Source organism: Austrofundulus limnaeus, unplaced genomic scaffold (genome assembly GCF_001266775.1).
Source record: "Austrofundulus limnaeus strain Quisiro unplaced genomic scaffold, Austrofundulus_limnaeus-1.0 Scaffold242, whole genome shotgun sequence".
NCBI lineage: Eukaryota > Metazoa > Chordata > Actinopteri > Cyprinodontiformes > Rivulidae > Austrofundulus > Austrofundulus limnaeus.
Genome location: NW_013952644.1, coordinates 104839 through 111297, shown reverse-complemented (window position 1 = coordinate 111297; position 6459 = coordinate 104839). Strand labels below are relative to the sequence as shown.

General features: G+C 41.4%; 1 long non-coding RNA gene across 1 annotated transcript in view; it reads left to right on the top strand.

The window, feature by feature from the left end:
• The first annotated feature begins 256 nt into the window (after positions 1–256).
• The window catches only part of LOC106525811 (uncharacterized), a 37901-nt gene continuing 31698 nt past the window's right edge, over positions 257–6459 (top strand). Inside the window, exon 1 of the long non-coding RNA XR_001311177.1 lies at positions 257–335. This is a non-coding gene — a long non-coding RNA (uncharacterized LOC106525811). The remainder of the gene's footprint in view (positions 336–6459) is intronic.

Genomic DNA, 6459 nt, shown 5'->3' with positions numbered 1-6459 from the left:
ACAAAGTAAATCAGGAGCTTAAGATTTTGATGTTTTTGGTTTTGACTTTTGAGTAACCCACCTGTTGAAAATGTGTGTTTTACCCTGGTCCTACAATGTGCACATCTTAAATTTAGACAAATTAGAGGTGTTCAATAAAATTCATTATTTCCTGAACTGTTAATTGATTAATGGCAGTTTTTCCTCATACTAGCTGTTCTGGTCCTCGAAGGTCGAAACCTCACGTCACTTCAGCAGACTGCGGCAGAGCACTCAGACGGCCGTCACATCGGGTACAGAACCTTCCCGCAGTGCACACATATGTGGATGTTGGGGTCGGTGGCACCGACAGATGGGTGAGTCTTTCTCAGCTGTGGCTGATAGTGACCCAGGAAGTCCCCCACTCCCCCTCAGCTGGGGGGCTCGGGGGCAATGTGAGTTGCCTCTGTGGGAGACGGTACAGTTAGTCCGTTCTCAGATGGTCCATTCAGCTGATGAATGGCCTCATTACAGGCAGTAAATTGATTCAGGCCTTTACATTTATCTTTTTCTTTTATTTTATAAGCTAAAACAAGAGTCCACTAAATATCTTCAAATAAAAACCACAGCATGTTTGTGTGATGAGTAAATATTTACAAGGAGCTTCAACTCCGTCACAAAAAAGCAAAAGGAGAATCAGATCAGATGAACCCTCACAAGGACACATCATACATACATTGTCAAAATGCTGTTACTGCATCAGCTCTGTGTTTAYTTATGTATTATACCTTACATTTCAGCTTTGGTTTTCTTTTTCAAAGGGGGAAAAAAACTCATWATTTTTTTAAAACTTCAGTTTATTATGCAGTATGTTGCAACCTATGAGTTGGGTTGCAACAGCAGCGTAGAGGCCGTCTACATCCACATTCTAGGCATAAAAYATTTATTGCAGGGCAGCTGGATCTCCACACCAAGGATAAACATGTTCTATGAAAAATTAATAAACATTTCATACGTGTATTTCAGAACATTTGAGGGCTCAGATTAAGATAGAGGTCACGGAATCGACAGGCAGATGTGTAAATGTTAGCTGCTTAATGTGTTGGCAATATTAATACCACCAACAATCAAGGTCTTAAAATACGTTCTACCAATTGTTTATTGTAATATTTCTAATGCTGTGATATCAGTGCAGTAGTTGTTAATAGACAGGCAAATGTGAACTACAAAGTAAGCATCAAATAGCAGAAACAGTTACATTAGGGGTGTCAAACTCATTTTCACAGRGRGSCATGTGAGCATCATGGTTGCCCTCRAAGGGCCAGTTGTAATGAACTTTGTGTTTAACGTCAACTAAAACATCCCGTTCTGGTCAGAAGCTGGTCCCTGTGGAGTAGTAACTACCAGCTTTATTTTATTAACAGGCTGTTTTCTGAATAAGTAGATCCTAAGGTGCATGAAAATGCAAAGTTGAATACTTGGGGTCTGTTTGGTAAACTCAGATAAAATATGAAAATCTTCATCTTCTGTTGGGATTGKGAYTGTTTGACCCCCCGATGACATCATTGTTTGCTTATTTGTTTAATGAAATGTCATTAAAATTGCAGAACTAATCTATACAAATCTGCTAATAACTTGTTTTTTAATTTTGGTTGGTTTTTACTGTAATTTCCCTTCATGGGATCAATAAAGTTTCATTCATTTATTCATCCATCCGTCTGTTTTCTTCCACTTATCCGGGGTCGGGTCGCGGGGGCAGCAGCCTAAGCAGAGAGACCCAGACTTCCCTCTCCCTAACACTTGGAACACCTCCTCTGGGGGAATCCCAAGGTGTTCCCAGGCCAGCTGAGAAACATAGTCCCTCCAGCGTGTCCTGGGTCTTCCTCTGGGCCTCCTCCCAGTGGAACATGCCCAGAACACCTCACCAGGGAGGCGTCCAGGAGGCATCCTAACCAGATGAACCACCTCAACTGGCTCTTCTCAACGTGGAGGAGCAGCAGCTCTAATCTGAGTCCCTCCTGGATGACTGAGCTTCTCGCCCTGTCTCTAAGGGAGAGCCCAAACACCCTGAGGAGGAAACTTATTTCAGCCGCTTGTATCTGCAATCTCGTTCTTTCAGTCACTACCCAAAGCTCGTAATCATAGATGAGACCGATTGTAGACCGACCGGTATATCGAGCGCTTCGCCTTTTGGCTCAGCTCCCGCTTCACCACGATGGATCGGTACAGACGCAGCACCAATCCGCCTGTCCATCTCCCGCTCCATTCTTCCCTCATTCGTGAACAAGACCCCGGGATACTTAAACTCCTCAGCTTGGGGCAGGACCTCCTCCCCGAGCCAGAGAAGGCACCCTACCCTTTTCCGTTCCATTCATTCATTCACTATAGCAAAGTTATTGTCAGTTTAGATTCCTGTACCCCTAAGTTGGATGGTCACACTGGAAAAGGGTGAGACCAAACTTTTTTTTCTGTTAACATGACTTTTTTTGAAAGAATGGACCCTAGGGTACATGGAAATACCTGAGAGGTTCAGTAGTGAGGGAGTGTATTGTGACCCACCCTAGAACATGGACTATACTGTAAGTACTGGTCAACTTCTCATGAGTTACTGAGTAGTTACTAAGTCATTCCTCAGTAGTTAAGCAATTTTTGTGCACCTTATTGTAAAGTGTTTAACCAAAAGGTAAAGTCATATCGCTATTAACAAGTTTGGATGTATGTATTGTGGGTTTTATCAAAACAGCAGAAAAGTTCTGACAGAAACAGAAAATTAACAGGTGAATAGTACAACAATGCAATGTAATGTGTAATGTGTGCTTCAATGCTGGTGAACTGGCACACTTAAAATCTTTTTCTTTCTCTGAACTTAAAATAATGGAAAACAATCCTTTAGAAACAGGTGCAAACTGCATATTCTTCCTGTAAGTAGTGTCTGTTTATGAAGCAAATTCCCCCTGTGGAACACACTCGAGTAGTGTGTCTGGTGCCCCCTCTGCCATCTCCCATCACCACGTGGGYGCCGCGCTTCGATCCCCCTCATCTTCCTCTACAGATGTGGGTTGGGAGGCCTTTGTTCCTTCGTTGAGTAAAGCGGGGGGCTGCGAGCCTTCATCCTCCCCCACACTAGTCTGAAACGCAGCCAAGTTCAGCGAGGCAGACGCGACCCTTTTTCCATGCAACACTTACAAGTAGCTGAGAGGCAGCTCTCGGCGTTAAAACAAAATTACTGTCTTTTTTGTGTGCAGTACGACTGAAAAATTCATCAGCTTTGCTGTGATAACCTCCAGTTACCGAGTTGCATTAGCTGCCAAAATCTTTACAGGGTGACTCCTTTGCCTGTGTCATGAATCGCTGAAACATTTTTTTAATTAAGATCTCTCAAAAATTGAACTTCTTGGAGAGTGAATAGTRTGATTTCCTCTTGAACTCAATAAATCATGAATTGTTACCTCTGTTTGCCTCATTTTCGGCAACATGTGCAAAAAAAATGGAGGCTTTCGTATATTGTTTTCATTGATTATGTCAATGCAACCTTGTTACAGAGCACTGCTTCATAATTGAATTGCAGCATTGGACACAAAAACCTTCAGTTACACAAAAAAAATCCCAGGAAAGTGTCAGAGAGTGGGAATTTGTGTCTAAGTGGTGTATTATCTACATTGATTGGTGGTAAAATTGATTTAAGATGCATTAGGGGAAGATGTATTTGGTTTTGTTTGTACTTAACGGTACTTTAAAAAGAGTTTTATGCTAAATTTAACACAAACCTACTGAGTAAAGTCAGGAATTACATAACTACCCTTTAATGGTTGAAGCAAAATGCTCGTGTTCGTATAACCATAGGCACATTTTGTTCAGCTAATACTGCTCACTTTATTTCCAAGCTTTTTTTTTTGTAATTGGACAAAATTCAGAACCTGTAAAGAATGTTGCACAAGAGAAAAAAAAAGACTGTCAGGGACACAAAACTGCACAACAAGGACACCATCCTGTCAACATGGAGAGTTGATGCCTTCAGATTTTAATGATAGACCCTGTCAGTAGGTTGTCACAGCTTCGCTGGACCCACGTCAAGCCTTTTTGTTGTGAGAATGTGCTTTGAGTAACACGGAGCAACATCAACGGGCTCCTCTGTGATGGTTTAAGTGCCGTAACACTTCTGATAAAAGAAAACAATGGGACTTTCACAGAGTTTGGCAAGCTGATTGCTCATTTCAAGATTTAATGACTACTTAGCAGCAAAACTGAATAGTAAAATTGCTTTACTCCTTTAGCCCAACTAGAAGAAATTAAACAACTCAAACTCTTTTAAAGCTATACTGTTTGGATGTTTGACCAGAGGTTCTCAAACCGTTCAGTTCCTGACTGATTCACAAAAGAACAGTGACTTGAAGCTGTCTCTGCTGCTGGTTGAAGAAGGGGTCATCACCATGTTTCCCTGTGTTCCTCCCCATGCGTCCATTTCTGTTTCCCTGTATCTATGGCTACGTTCACACTGCAGGCAAATCYGACCCAAATCCGATTTTTTTGACCCATCTGACTCATATCTGATTTTTTTATGACAGTCTGAACGAGACAAATCCGATTTTTTCTAATCTGACCCAGGCCGTTTCAGTATGTGGTTTTAAATCGGATATATATCTGATGTTTTCAAAGTGACTGCAGTGTGAACGCTCATGTCACATTCATCTGACTTTTTCATCAGGAGGAAGGGGTGAAGGATCGATAAGACACTAACCTCAAGTCTCGCTGTTTAAATCTGYAGCTCCATGTGTTTACAGCTCCAAAACACAAGTCCAGTTGCTTCATCTTTTTACTTTTCATTTTCCACGTAGATAGTTTGATAATAACATGTCCAGCCTGGGTCGCGGAGAGTATCGATCCTAAAGTTAGCTACTCGGTCGATACTTTTGTCCAGCTCGTAGTTTCGTTAAAAAAAAAAAGAGCATCCCGGTCAGAGGCAGGTTCAGATATAAACACTGAACTAAAGAAGCAGGTCAGATAATTATTTAATCGGCTCTGATTAAACAACAACTTCCAATTGAATACGCAAAATGTAGCATCCATGCTAGCTCTGTAAACAAACAAGCCGGCTGATGAGACGTCACGTCTTTTACTGCACATGCATGTCACATCAGTGCTGTGTAGCGTTCACACAGGGGTCTGATACAGGTCACATTTAAAATGTAATGTGAACGTTCACACAAAAAGATCGGATTTTTTCAAAAAAATCACAACTGAGCATTAAGACCTGCAGTGTGAACGTAGCCTATGTTCCTTGGTAAAATGCCTGCACTGTAATTTCTTTTTAACTTGTTTTGAAAGACATCTGAAGGGGGAGTCAAGTCTCTTTCATAACTTTCATTATTAACCCCAGGATTAGATAGGTACCAGGGAACATATGTATGGCCGAAGGATGCACACAAGCTAGCATTGGCTGACAAGCTAATTGACTGGCCCCTGACATGTTATGCTCCRTTCCAGTAGTCCTGGGAAGTGTTAATTTCCCAATCCCCATAGATTTAAACTGGAACACCCCCTCCAGTGGTAATATTCCACTCGTAAAGTGGAAGAAGTGAAACTGCCCCCATTTTCTATTTCAAGATGGCGGCTACTCGCAGCTTTAGAAAGTTAACTACGTAACTTTTACGGTTATTATCTTACTTAAATTTTTGGGCATGTTTAATCACTCGCACAAGTAGTGTGTTTTCTGTGCAATACTGTACGTGTTAAAATCAATGTTTATTTGCATGATGTAGATCTCTCTTTTTGTCATTGTTTATATTGTAACAGTGTTGTAGCTAGGTTAGCGGCAACAATACAATCACCTGTCGGCTAACAGGAATGCAGTTTCATGTGGTTTGTTGGGAAATGACGTCACTACCATTTACCAGTTCCCAGAATACGATGTAAATGGAACGCAGCGTTGGATAAATTTGAAAATGAGGTTTTGAAAAAATCTGTAAGATTGCTCTATACTATATCCGTATGCCTGCAAAATGACGTAAAATCCTTATAACTTACGGACAATCCGTACAACTTGACATGTATGAACAAAGTCATGTCCTCTAGATGGTTTCTTCTTSGTTGAAACATTTCGTCGCTCCTCCGGGACACCTTCAATAGGCCTCTGCAGACCTTGATGGCACACTGAAGAGGCCTACTAATTAGGCACTATAGGTTCAGCTGTGTTGAACCAGAGCAGCACCTAAAACATGCAGGAAACCAGCCCTTGAGGACTGACTTTGGACACCACTGGCATAGAGCAATGTTTCCCAAAGTTGGGGTCGGGACCCAAAGTGGGGTCCCGAAACATCAAGGTGGGGTCCTGAAAAGATTTTCTGAATTAATTACATTTTTGCCTTAGTTGTTACAAAGGAGTGAGGTTAGTATATTTAAAACGGATAAATGTGTATAAAAATTTTGTTACTTTGCCCATATTTTGTTGACCTTATACAAATGTTTATCATCTAAAAAGTAGTTGAGGCCACAGGTCTCTGC